This window comes from Astatotilapia calliptera, chromosome 4 (genome assembly GCF_900246225.1).
Source record: "Astatotilapia calliptera chromosome 4, fAstCal1.2, whole genome shotgun sequence".
NCBI lineage: Eukaryota > Metazoa > Chordata > Actinopteri > Cichliformes > Cichlidae > Astatotilapia > Astatotilapia calliptera.
The window spans coordinates 5,230,958-5,244,251 of NC_039305.1; the positions used below are offsets into that span (position 1 = coordinate 5,230,958).

The window sequence follows — 13,294 nt, forward strand, 5'->3', positions numbered from 1 at the left end:
GTTGACTTTAGTACTCTGGATTGAGCCCTTAATAAATTAGACCTTTGAGCCTTTGCATGTAATTTGTATATTCCAGTTAAAGTTAGTTAGGCCCTCATCCTGACTAACCCTGCCTTTACTACCCATTCCCCTCTTAGTCCTGTCACTTTGATGTCTGCGATGAGGTCCCGACACCAGGTCTTTTGTGGCGGTGCGCTTTTTCATTTTCATTTTGTGTTCAGGTCCATTATTGATGTTGGTTGCTGGCTTTTTAAGGATCTCTTCTTGCTTGGGACGTTGCTCTGTCTGCCTTGTTTTGCCATCAGACGGAGAGGATTTGTCGCAGGGACTGGCTCAGAAAGTTTGGACTTTGACCGTGGCAGTTTTTATAGTTCTCCATGTCTCTGCTGCGAGTTGAACAAACATAGCTTAGTGTGTATTGGATGATCTCCCTGGAGCTCAAGGCTTTTCTCATCTGGGTAAACCCAGTATTACAGCAAAACGTGTAATAGCTACGCCGGTCCGGTGTGTCTATTTCACGCTTTGATTCTAAAAAGCGTGAAAAAGATTTGCATGCAGAAGTTGCAGGAAGTTGCAGTAACAGCAAAGGGAGATATTTCGCTATGTCCTCGTGCTGGTAATAAAACTTTTGTATACATGTCCACTTCATGTTTTGGAGAGGCAAAGCATGAAATACACACAGCGGACTTGTGTGTCTATTACAAGTTTTGGTGTGATATCGGGTTGTCTGGTTAAATGTTCCCCAGGCCTTGCTGATATCTCAATAACCATCAACATTAATATCGAGCCTCTCTCGAGGCATTGCCAGAATGGCTGCCGAGTGGCAAGATGTGCTTCTAGAAGGACTTTATACTAAGCTCAGTAGACATCTGGATACATTATACCAACACCTGCTTTTTTTCTATAGTCTGCAGTTTCCTGTTAATATTGTAGCCTTTCTGGGGGGCATTTGGGAATTTGCAGTGGCAAAGATTGTGGATGGATGTGGATATTTACAGTTCACTTGCCCAGGTTGAGTTATATTTACTTTCATGTTAGATTAGAGAGGCTGTGACACCTTGAGTGCAGTGGGTTGCTGGATTGATCTCAATCCCAGTGTCAGCATGGACTCGTGTGATCAAAGGGATGGTGCTCTTATCATTAAAAGAGCTGGGAAGTAATGCCATGCCATGATCTCTGTCAACAGTGACTCACTGCTCTTCAAAAGTCAAAAAGTAATGAGAAGTTATCCCATTTGAATTTCACTAATTATCTTCATTAATTTGAAAAGATAATTAGATGCATGTTACTGCCAAAAACCGTGTTACTACCAGCATCGAATTTCACTTGTTTTAATTAAAAATAGACAATTGAAACTTTTAAAGTTAAGTAGATATCACTTTTAAAAAATGACCAGATGAATATGAAAATTTGATTTTACTTGCAAATATGTTTTTTTCCATGCAAGAAAGCTGATTGTGCACGCACTGTTTTGTTAGATTTATGCTGATAATGCAAGCAAGATTGTTTTATCAGTGCAGGAAACTCAGTTAATGCAGATTCCATTTATCTTTCCATCTCACCGCAACCTATTACAGAAATTAATCCAAAATTGGCAAATCAAAAAGCAACACAAGCCCTCCTCCAACAACCCCACCCTTACTCTCGCCCATTAAGATAGCAAATCTGTCTGAGTGACTTAAAACCTGGGATATCTCAATCTGAGAAATGGCTGTCTGGCACAAAACTGTACGCCTCAAATGCCAGTGAAAGCATCAAGAGGGAGAGGCAAAAAAGAAATGGAGGAGACAGACAGAAAGAACGATTGTATAGCAAGAGACAGTGGAATAGGGAGACGGCGAGAGAGGGATAAGAGAGATGCTGACATTAAATTGGAGGCGAGACAGATAAAGAGGGAGGGGAAAAAATTGGAGCAGAGAAGGGCAGGGAAAAAAAACAGGAAGCTGGCGGCGAGGGTGACACAGCAACAATGGTAATCAAGGTTTTGGGCGATGCAATTTACTACAAGCAAAATATTTACAGAAGATGGTTATTCGCCGATGAATATGCCTTTAGAAACATGGTGATGGAGCATTCAACTGAGATAGCAGCATGCCCAGAAATGCGCCCTACTACTTTACTGTACAGAGCAACACTAAGCCTCCCACAGACGCTCCATTGACTGCTGTTCTGCCTGGGATCAATACACACAGGGAACGAATACGCCACAACACAGACCAGTCGACCAGTAAGGTCACTGTCCGACTGGGCAGAGGAGACAGGACGCAGCGCAAGGTCACAGCGTAATCACTCCACGGAGAAAAAAAAGCAATCAGTCTTGCCAAATCACGTTAACGGGAAGGAGATGGGAGCTGGATGAGATGAAGCAAGCCAATCAGATCATGAGCTAAATCTGTCCAGGAAAAAAGGGCCAGTCGCACCAGACACCGGTTAGTAGCTTTAATGGATGTAAACCCAAATTCAGGGCTGTATCAGTACGAAAGAGACTGCAAGTTCAAAGCTACACAGGTGTCCTTCACCAAGATGCCAAACCCCTGGCTGCCCCCTCCCGTTAATCAGTTAGGATAAATTACTCATTTTTAAAGGCTCATTGCAGCCTTTACATTCTCATTGCGACTTACAGGTGATAAAGCAGATGAGGCATTTATATTTGCATCCCCTTTTAATGAAGGGATTTCTTACATTTGCACAGTAAGGACAGATTTGGGGGCTCCTCTCAGGTGCATAAAATATCCAAACTATAAAGAGAAACCACATCCAAAGTCTGAGTAAAAGCACCAAAAAAACAAACCAACCCAGCACTACTCCCATTTCATATGGCTGGGGCATAGTGTAATAAATATTTATCTAATATTGAATGCACTCTCTCTATATTTTTCTCTTTTTCTTTTTTTTTTTTTTGGGGGGGGGGGGGGGGGGGATTGGATTTCTTATTTTTTAGCGCAGCACCTCCCTCACACAAGAATTACAGTGGTTTTTCCTCCCTCGCTCAGAAATTCCACCGACAGCTGCTACAAACAAAACAGAAATCCTTGAGTGTGGCGAATGTGAATTTGATAAAAACCCAGGGGGCAGGTTTTTCAGTAACAAGGATCATGTTGGAGAGCGGGAGTGAAAGCTGAAATCTGTATGTGGAATCTGCCTCTGAAGGAAGAATCACACACCTCAGCCGGGTTCGGGAATTACAGTGATAAGACATGTGAGTCGCTGCTGTCTGCTGAATAAGAAGCAGAAGACATTCAGATGCTTACCACAAACCTGTGATCTTTTGCAACCCAATATGGTCATTTAGCATAATAATATATTTGTCTGTGTGCTGAATGAAATACATCACATGTGGGTCTTCTACAATTTTCGTTTTTCCAGTTCAAAGGCACCTGGATCGATATCATCAGCAGTGGAAACAGCAGTTGTAGTATTACCTTGAGTTTTTGGTTGTTTTTTTTTTCTGGAATTTAATTTCTCAGTTCACCCCACAGTCTGAGGCGGTGTAAGATCATAAAACCCTCTTTTCCTCCTATTCAGCTCCTTTCTCTCTTAAGGTTGGTCTAAACAGAATTACTGTTTATTGCTAAAATGTCAAACTATTTTCATGGAGGTAAAACTGAACACCTTCATAATTGCAAAACTGAGACCAGTCAGAGCCTTTTTATGTCAGAACATAATGCTTCTGTAGACAAAGGAGACTAATCCATTGGTTATACCTAATAGGATGTTTCAGGCGGATCTCATTGAACGTGCTTTCAAGTCTTTCTATCTGCTGCCACGCGCCTTCTTTTGTTTTCATCTGTACCTGGAAGTCATCTCTAATTGAACCTCTCGTTTTTGCCTGAAAGGTTTTGTTTATGTTTTTGTTTTGAAAGTCTGCTAATTCGGTTAAGTGTTTAAGTGAATTTCACACTTCTGATGTTTTGGCAGTTTTCACATTAACTTTTTTTTCTCTCATTTCAAGTCAGCCGTACTCCGTAGACTGGCATCTTGGCCCCGTGACCCTATCCTCTCTATTCTGGACTTTGATGCTATCAGCTGCGCTCTACCCTGCTGGGCTGTATCATGTTTTATACCACCTCAAATCGATGTACTCTTGTATCCTCAGATCATTCCCTATTCGTCAGGAGTATGCCTGATGCACTGAGGTCATGACCTCTCTCCACCAGTGCCGGCATATCCTCCTTTCTGTTTTGCATCACTTCCTTTTGAGGCCACAGCGATGTCTGCCTGAGACAATGCTATCATCGCTCCTCTTTGCTCACTCGGCTGTGACGGATTGATGCACAAGGGTAAACAGATAGGGCTACTACAACACATCTTTTTGGTTACTCCAGTGGAGCGGTTTCACGGGGACAGACTTGGCGCTGTATGAGGCCGAGATTGAGCATGGGGATATTAATGTCTATTGACTAGAGGTAATAGCTTTGCTCAGCCTCAGCCTCGAGGTTGTTCCAATTTAGCCAGTCCTATAATAGCTCCTGGACACCCTCTCAGCAAATAAATAACATGAGGTGGGTGAGTGTTAATATCAGCTAAAGACCATATATCTCAATAAACATTCAACCAAACACCCCTTCGCTTTCAAAAAGGCAGTGTCTCCTTTCATCCCCACTTATTTCTATCCTCCATTCACACATATCAGGGTTTCTGTTGAGGTTTTCACAGCTTTCTGCCACTCTGGGCCTGTTGGAGCTGCAAGTGTTTAAATTATCTATAACATGGGACAGGAAATAGAGAGCAAGTGGCCAGCCAGGAACCGTGGGATACTGGTACTGTTCTTCCTGTCTCTTGCACAGCCCGTGGAGCTGCAGAGCGGGACCTATTTACAGACAGGGAGTGTAATCACACACACACACACACACACACACACACACACACACACACACACACACACACACACACACACACACACACACACACACACACACAGACAACGGGCCGCCTTCACTTCATTTTTCACCTAGCACCATGTAAGAGTGGTGAGTCAGTGTGTCTCAGCGGCTGTTTTTTTCTCTCCTTTTTTTGACCATTTGCATAAATATGGTTCTCTGTGGTGGGAAGGAAACTGTGTCTTTGATGGTGGTGAGGGGGAGTGGGGTAGGCTGGTTGGGGTGTGGGTGTGGGTGGAAGGGGGATTACGCACGTCTTACGCACGTCAACCTGTCTTGTGTGTTTTCTGCGTGCTCGCGCGCGCACCCCTCTGTCTGTTCGCCTCATACCTCATGTCGTTCTCGTGGAAAAAAAAAAAGTTTAATCACTGTCGTCTGTGAGGATAGCTGCCATTAATACACTTGTGACACTGGTATCTGTCATATGGGCTAGACCAGCCTCCGTTACCTTATAGACTGCCTCCACACAGCATGCATCCCACTATAGGCTCGAATATGCAATGGCAGAATGCAATACAGAAGAGCCAGAGTGATGCACAAATAATCTACATTAAATATTCATGGAAAACAGACACATGCTGCGAGATTTAGGGCACATTCAGCAGAGCACGGTGCGGGATGCAGGATCAAAGGAGATATGACGCGAATAAAGCATACATCGCGGATATCACAGACCCGCATGCATGCTGCCTGAAAGGGGGCAACAAAAGGGAAGGTCTCCCTACCTTGGTGTTGCAGAAAGCAGTGTCCTCCTATCTGACCAATTTCCGAATTACGAGATTCTCCGCTGTTCTAGTCAGATGCGACGCCTGTAAAGGGGCATTCCGCCCTCTTTCGCTCTGTCCACCCCTCCTCTCTCTCGCTCTCTCTCTCTCACTCTCTTTTCCTCTCCAAGACGGCACCGAGCAGTAAGCCGCGCAACCGGGATGGCAGACTAAGAGAGAGAAATGAACAATATGATATATCTCCCCTCCCCTCTTTTCCCTCCCGTTTCCTGTGTTCTTCTCTTATATTTTCCCCCTCCTTGTGTTTTTTCCTCCTCTCTATTTCACTATCCCCTCCCTCTCACTCTCTCTCTCTTTCTCTCTGCTGCTTGCTCGCTCCCTCTCCTTTTTTTCTTCACTGTGCTCTGAATACTAATACTCTGTCTCTTCTCTCTCTCTGCCTGTACAGCCCAGCCAGTGCTAAAGACATACTGATGTATGTGGGGCGTGTAGAGGAAAAGAGAGAGAGAAGTGGCCTGTGGGTACCGGAGTGTGTGTGTGTATTGGTGGGAAGCAGGGATGGAGGGGGTCTATAAATGGTGTGGAGGGTACTGGCCTCTCTGAGCCTGCAGGGTACATGGAAGCACCCAGGATCTTGTTTGGACTTATTAGAGCTATGATTAGATAATGATACTCCCGCAGATGCCCCTGGAGAGGTGATGTAGTGCTGGTGGTGAGTGGGTTGGGGGCCACATAAAATGTTGCCGTTTTTTTATGGCAACATCAGTGGGATGAGAGGAAGAAACGGTGGGAGTAGAGGTGGGGATAGGGTAGTGTGAAGAGGAGGTGTTGCTAGGATGTCAGGTGGTGGAGAGCAGAGATGGGATAGAGGGTCAATGTTGTTCGGCTCTGAGCCAAAAAAAGGGACCTGGCTGGTGTGTGTGTGTTATGTGTGTGCAGCATGAGAAGAGCAGTTGAAGTATACAGAGGACATGATCTAGTTAGAATGAGACATAGGCTTATTGGAGTCATGATTAGATTATGATATTCCTGCAGGCCTCGTATATGCACATAAAAATATTTCTCTGTTTTATGATAACATCACGAGCAGGATAATGAGGACTCACCACGGTCAGCCGGGAACAGGTTTAGGCATTGTACGAGAGGGGTTGCTTTTAAAGTGGTGTCTCCCAGGGTGCCTTCAGGGGCCCTTGACATATTCCCAGAGTGGTCGACCCAACAAAATGAGAAAAGCTGTAATTCAGTTATAATTGAATTTGCACATCAAGCAGCGAGAGGACGTAATAGGGAAGTAGTTTTGATATCCAGATGTCACATTCTGTATCGTATCGCTTCCATCAACAAAAATCTAATCTATCTGAAAAACAATAATTGGAAAGTAGTGTGTAAACCCCTAGATTAGGGTTTCTTCTCTTCTTCCTGTTGAGATGGTGCTAACTTTAACAGTTATGTAAGGCAAGTCAACCCTCTGCCCCTCAAGATGTTCACAGCATATGGGCCTGCTGCCGTGTTAAATGAACACGGCGAACAGCGCGCACTTTTGTACTTGTTCTCCATGTGTGTTTTTCAGACCATATCGCCAGTCATTACTGTCTCCGCACTGTGCATGGTATCTGTTGGTTTTTTCTGTATTCTTCCAGTCACTGCGGATGTTTCTCATTAAAATCTTGCCTATAGTTTAACTTCACAGCATAATTAGTAACCGCTAATATTTATAGTTAGCAGGAAGCCTGCGCATTAATCTTTTTCAGTCCAAAAAGAAAGGCCTCCTACTGTGAGTTCTGTTGTCGGGACAGAAGCAAGCATCTTCATATTTAAAGATGGCACACTGATGAATTAATCATTCTCCCAGAGTGTGCCCAAACAACACCTAATGGGCCACACAGCACAAGCGAACATCTAGGCCTTGTTAGAAACTTGGGTATGGAAATTCTACATGCATTTGGCTCAAAAACTATTCTAAATGCAAGCTCTTAAAAAAATAAAAATAGCACAGATCAAACTGTTATTTATTCATAAAAATGCTAATCACGGACTTCAGATGGGTCTAAGAGGGAGATAGAAGGGGAAGGGGTGGCAGTGATGGTGGGGGTGTTATTTGAATTAGGCTGGCTTAAGTGAATCCAAATTTGATCTTGGGCTTTTTATTTTGCTAATGGGGAGCAAAGATCAAGACATAGATTTGGAAAAAAACATTTGGAATCCACGTCTATAAAAAAAAAAATCACATTAATTCAGGACTAATGCTCCTGCAGAACGTTTAGTGATCACAATGGCAAAACAATAAAATCCCATAACTCAACATGATCTTACAACTTATCCAAACGGACAAAGTGATATTATTTCACAGACCACATTTATTCCCAGCACAATTTTTAATAACTTGTCACGCTGACAAAAATAATAAAACCCTGACAGCATTTATGTATTCCGAGAAGATTAAGCAGGAATGTTCTCAGAGTTAGGCGGGAAATAATATTAAAAAGAGTATTTGCCACACATAGTTTAACAAATTAACACCTTATAATTATATTACACTGTGTTCATCATCCTTCTGGAAGCAGTGATGAAAAAAGATGGACAGATGATGGAAAAATAGCTGTGTTTGGAACCCTGCAGCGGGCGATGATTGACTGATAAATGAGAGTAAACAGTGACCTCTGTTAACTGTCAAAGCAGAGCACAGAGAGAGGCTGAGACGCACAACAGAAGAGGACAGGAACACATAGAGGGGGAAACAGGACAAAAACAGAGGAGAGGCGAGAGAGAGTGAAAGTTAAACAACAAATGGATTGAGAGCTCAGCTGGAGGCAGCTGCCACTGTCAGACCAGAAATCTTGTTCCCCCTAAAACGAGTGCTGGCATTATAATATCGCTCTTATGTGGAACAAATTATCCACTCCTCCATGTGCACACAAAACACTCTAAGGCACTCGATTCACACATGCACACTCCAAGGCACTTAGCGTGCATGTATGTAATAGCACGTGCACACGTACTAAAGAAAGTAGACCGAGAAAAGGCTGGAGGGGAGAAGAGCCATGAAGAGATTAAGAGTGACTAAAACCGTTGGTGTCAACTCAATGGTGCGAAATGTGTCTGAGTCCAAATTCAAATATGTTTTAAGACTAACGTAAATAACAAAGCTGCAAAAAGTGTTAGAGTTTGATTTCCAAACCTAAAAGAAAATAAGGGTAAATGGATTGTTGAGGAATAGTGTGGACGAATAGTTTATGACGCTGGCTATGTACAAAATACTTCTCAAGTCTTTAGTCTGCAGAAATTTTGTTGATACAAGCAGGTTTGGCAGTTTCCTGTGATAAATGATATTAGATGTTTTGCTGTATCTTAACTGGTAGTGAGGGATGTTACAGTCTATGGAGCTCATGCCGTTATTAATTAAGGATCTCACGCAGCTCCTGAAGTGCAATCGTGGGATTGCAGGTTCAATTTTTAGGCCTTAGGGTTTAGTATACAAGAGTATACTAAACTTCTCACTTGTCTTAGAAATATAAGCAACAGTAAACAATTCTTGTGCTTCTTCCTCAGACTAGGGAATGCCCATTTCAGACATATATCTTGTAGCTTCAGCAACAGTAACACTAAGCGCCTTTGGTTTCAGATTTCATCCTGAAGACAGTGTTTCACTCTGTGCTTGGTGGCATTTTAGGACCAATAAATAAAAGGCGAGTCTGTAAACGTAAGCTTTCTTCCTTCTGGACAAAAAAGCCCAACATCTGATGTTTGTTTTCGCCATGAAAGAGTACAGATTACATCGATTCCGGGAAAACTGTCTCCGGGGTATTTAGGGTGTTTATCCGGTCCTTTTCCAGTCATTAGTGATGAAAACATGAGATCAAGGTGTGCATGCTAATTTTTGCCCCCTTCAGATTTTTTGCCACTGTTGGTAACTTCTGCTGTGATGAGTAAAAAGAGCCCTGTTTGAAAGATTTATTAACCTTGTAAGGCTTGTATTCCTAATTCCTTACAATAACCCTAAGCCATTAAAAAAAAACAATATAGGGCAGGGTAAAATAATTTGTTTGGAATGTGGGTTATGAATCTGATTAAATAGGACTTAAATTTTAAAAAAAAAAAATTAATATTTTTATTTAATATGATGTAATTTGTGGGTGAGGTTAGTTTGTAGCTTTGCTTTTAGATTAATAATCTTCTTTTTACTAATAGAAGACTTTGCCTTACAAGAAATTTCTAATTCCCAAAGCGGAATACTCGCAAGTAGTTTCTGCTATGAATCATCACTTGGAGTTGCCTCTAACTTTCGAGAGGTGTAGCTCGCAGAGACTAAAATTGGTATCTTTCAGTTGTCAAAATAAAGTGAGTCAAACTATGGGCTGACATTTCTCTGGGCTCGGTTACAAAGAAAATCTATGATTTAGCTACATGGACTACAAGTAAATCTGAGAAATAAAGATACTCTTCAGCTTTTCAAATAAAGGGGTTTTTTTGCTGATAAAGACTGAGACTTGATGACGTAACTCCCCAAATCTAAGGTTCCTTAAATCACCTCAAACTCACATGCATCACGTGTGTTGAGTAACTTCAACCAAAGACTTTAATTTATTACCTCTGTTACCTCACTTGTGTAAATCAGTGGAGACAGGCTCTGTCCTCTCAGGATTTGTAGATATGGTCACACCCTTCCTTCTGCTCTTCTCCTTCTAGTCTTCTCTGTATCTGCTTTTTCAATCCTTCACTCCCAGTTGTGCCGTTAGAGGGCAAAAAACTCTCGCTGACATGAATAGTCAGCAGATTCTGTGCAGAGATCCATGATTACCCATTGGGATAACTGCAGCCAAGATTAATTCCGGCCTTGAAAAGCCAAGAGATTTTTATAATCTGAGCACTGACTGGTGTGACTCATTCGGAGCGGTTAACACTCCGACACAAACCTCAGGGTCTATCCAATTTAGAAACCCATTGGCTTTTCTTCTGATTTGTCTCTGGAAGTAATGGCCAGTTGAAGCCACAATATCTAGATAGTGGATAATGGTATTCAAGACTTCCTAACAGTGCACTTTCAAAAGCTCGTCAGATGATGGCCGATGGTTTTCAGACTGCTCAAAGGTGATTGGTCAGTATTTCTTGTAGATTAAAACAGGAAATCAGAAAAATCTGATTTCTGATTTTTCCTCTAGAATGTGCAAATTTATATGGAGGAGTATGTTTATAGGGATTAGCCTCCCCTTCTATACCTTGACACATACTAGAAGCCTCCTGTTGAAGAATTTGGCAAGTGAGCCAATAAATCCTCTTTTCTGACTTTAATCTCTTGGATTTTTATCACCATTTGTCATCTTCAGAAGCCGCTAATATTCACCACCATTATCATTAAATAACTTGTTGAGAATTAGCTGACTGAGGCTATCATTCCCCTCAACTAACATTTCTGTGGTATTATTTTCCACCTTTATATCAGAGGTGTTTCCAAAGCTCTGACCACAAGAACGAGTGGGGTTGTCCCTCTTAGCATTGTAAGACAGAGGAGAAAGGCACAGTCATCACTATAAAAGTAGTGATTTTGTGTGTCTGCTCTGTCTTGTCACGCCGAAGGGGACAGATATAAAAAGTTGCCCATTGCTCACCAAGTTTTACTTTCTCAGGAGAAGTGAACAATACATGACATGTAGAACTCAACTCCTGTGAAACAAACTCCTGTACCAAACCAGCAAGTAAGGGACAACTACAGTTAGCACAGTTTTAGTCATTTATGCAACTCTCATCATTTCAGTTCACTGGAGACATCAATAAAAAAAAAAACGTCAATAAAGTTGAGGAGACAAGTGGTCGTGCAGGCTGTAAATAAGCTTTCAAATTAGCTACCTCAATGTGCGATGAGTTTTGACGCTAATCTTTATAATCAGCTATCTGTAAATGAATTTCTAGAATCTGTTGCTGGAAGCTTCTGGTTTCTGTTTCTAATTAGCTTGACTTGACCAATCATACGGTCTCCAAGTGGAGAGCAAATGAGGAAGTGCTTTTGCTGAAATGCATTCTCCATCAACATTATAATTGCTTTTTAAAATTGATCTGCATTTGTAAACAATGACCAGCAGAGACTAATACGTCGCCTCAATTTGGTTACTTCCATTAGTAGACTTGTGTGCAGTACATTATGTATACCACATACTTGATTGTGTAGTGTGTTATCACAAATCAAACATGTGGACTTACCAAAAGTGAAGGTTGCAATTAGACCCATAAGAGATATCAATACTAATACTGATATTTAGTGGTTCAAAAAGTCAATATTCCTAAATATCAGAGGATTTTTTTTCTTTTCAGATACCAAAACAGAAAATGATTTCCCTAACATTTTTTATATTCAGTTATTTATGTTTACACTCTGTCCTACTCCTCAGCAGGTTGTTGTTTGAGGCATTCATGATGCACGTTAACAACAGGGAAACTGCAGAGTGCCCTCTAGTGGATAGACGATGGCTTATAGCTAATAGCTAATAGCTAATACTAGCCAATAATATCTGCCCGCTGATCGATCAGGTGGGCTTTACTTGAAAAGATTCACCATGATTGTCATGCTAGCTGCTGCCTTTTGTGAACATTTACAATTTGTTGAGACTTTGACTGCACAATGCTGAATTCATCAGCATTATTTGCTGCCGTAAGCAAGCTAGCATTGGCATTTTGGCATTGCCAAGATAGCGACCACTCAGCATTAATCACAGATTGTATTCAAAACAGACTGGATGTAGCCACCATGATATCATCTAATGGTTAGTGAAGATGTGTTGTAATATTTTTTACAACTCATGGTTTTTGCTGTTATCATCTTTGTGTTTTGAACTGACTTGACAAAGAAGGTGTGGATCCAATTCTGAAACAGAGAGACCCTGGATGCTCATTGGTGTATAACTTGCGTGACAAGTCCTTGTATTTATACATTTCTGACTCTAATAATCATCATAATGATTACAAAATTAACTTCTTTTTGTGGTCATTAAGACTTCAAACTAACAACTGAGCACGTGAAGTCATCAGAAAAGTGTTTCCCGAGGTCACAAAGTGAGGAACCCAGGGCTTCCCCCCCCCCCCCCCCGATTTCCATTTAACTCTGTTTGTAACCAGAATAGTCGCCCCCTAGTGGCCAGAAATAATGCAGGCATTTCTGCAGTGGCTTCTCTTGTAGTTATAGTTGTAGGTTCCCAGATCCAGACCAGCTAATGGTCCAAAGTATAGGCACATTTCTCACAACAGACATTGTGACAGTTTGGTAGAAAAGAGCAGGCGGAATTAATGATGGTGCAATTCCATTAAGTGTCCCAGTATGGCATGACAGTGAACCAGGATGCACAGTGGGAATGCAGCTGTCATTAATTAACTGGCTTTTATTATAAGCCAAAAAGTCCAAAAGCCTAGATGGTAGTTAACTAAACTAAAGGTACACAGACACAAAATCTTTTTAAATATATGTTGGATCTGAATATGTGTGGTTACTCATTTTGATTCTGCCAGCAACGCCGGCTCCTGCCAGTCAGATTTTTATTCTACTAACATGGTTTACCAAATAAGTTCTCTAAGAAAAAATATATCTTTTTTTTCTTGCATTATGTATATCAGCAAAGTTTGTCTTTGGCAGAGAGGACTGTTAATGTTTTTTACATCACCGAGGGAGACCGGCATTCATATCCTTAATAAGGTTGCTTAGAT

At 41.6% G+C, this 13,294-nt stretch overlaps 1 protein-coding gene across 1 annotated transcript in view; it reads right to left on the reverse strand.

Moving 5' to 3' along the window:
• The window catches only part of syt3 (synaptotagmin III), a 39,830-nt gene extending 33,912 nt beyond the window's left edge, over positions 1–5,918 (reverse strand). Inside the window, exon 1 of the mRNA XM_026164155.1 lies at positions 5,606–5,918. The gene's annotated coding sequence lies outside the window, so the exon portion shown is untranslated. The remainder of the gene's footprint in view (positions 1–5,605) is intronic.
• Between the last annotated feature and the right edge of the window lie 7,376 nt (positions 5,919–13,294).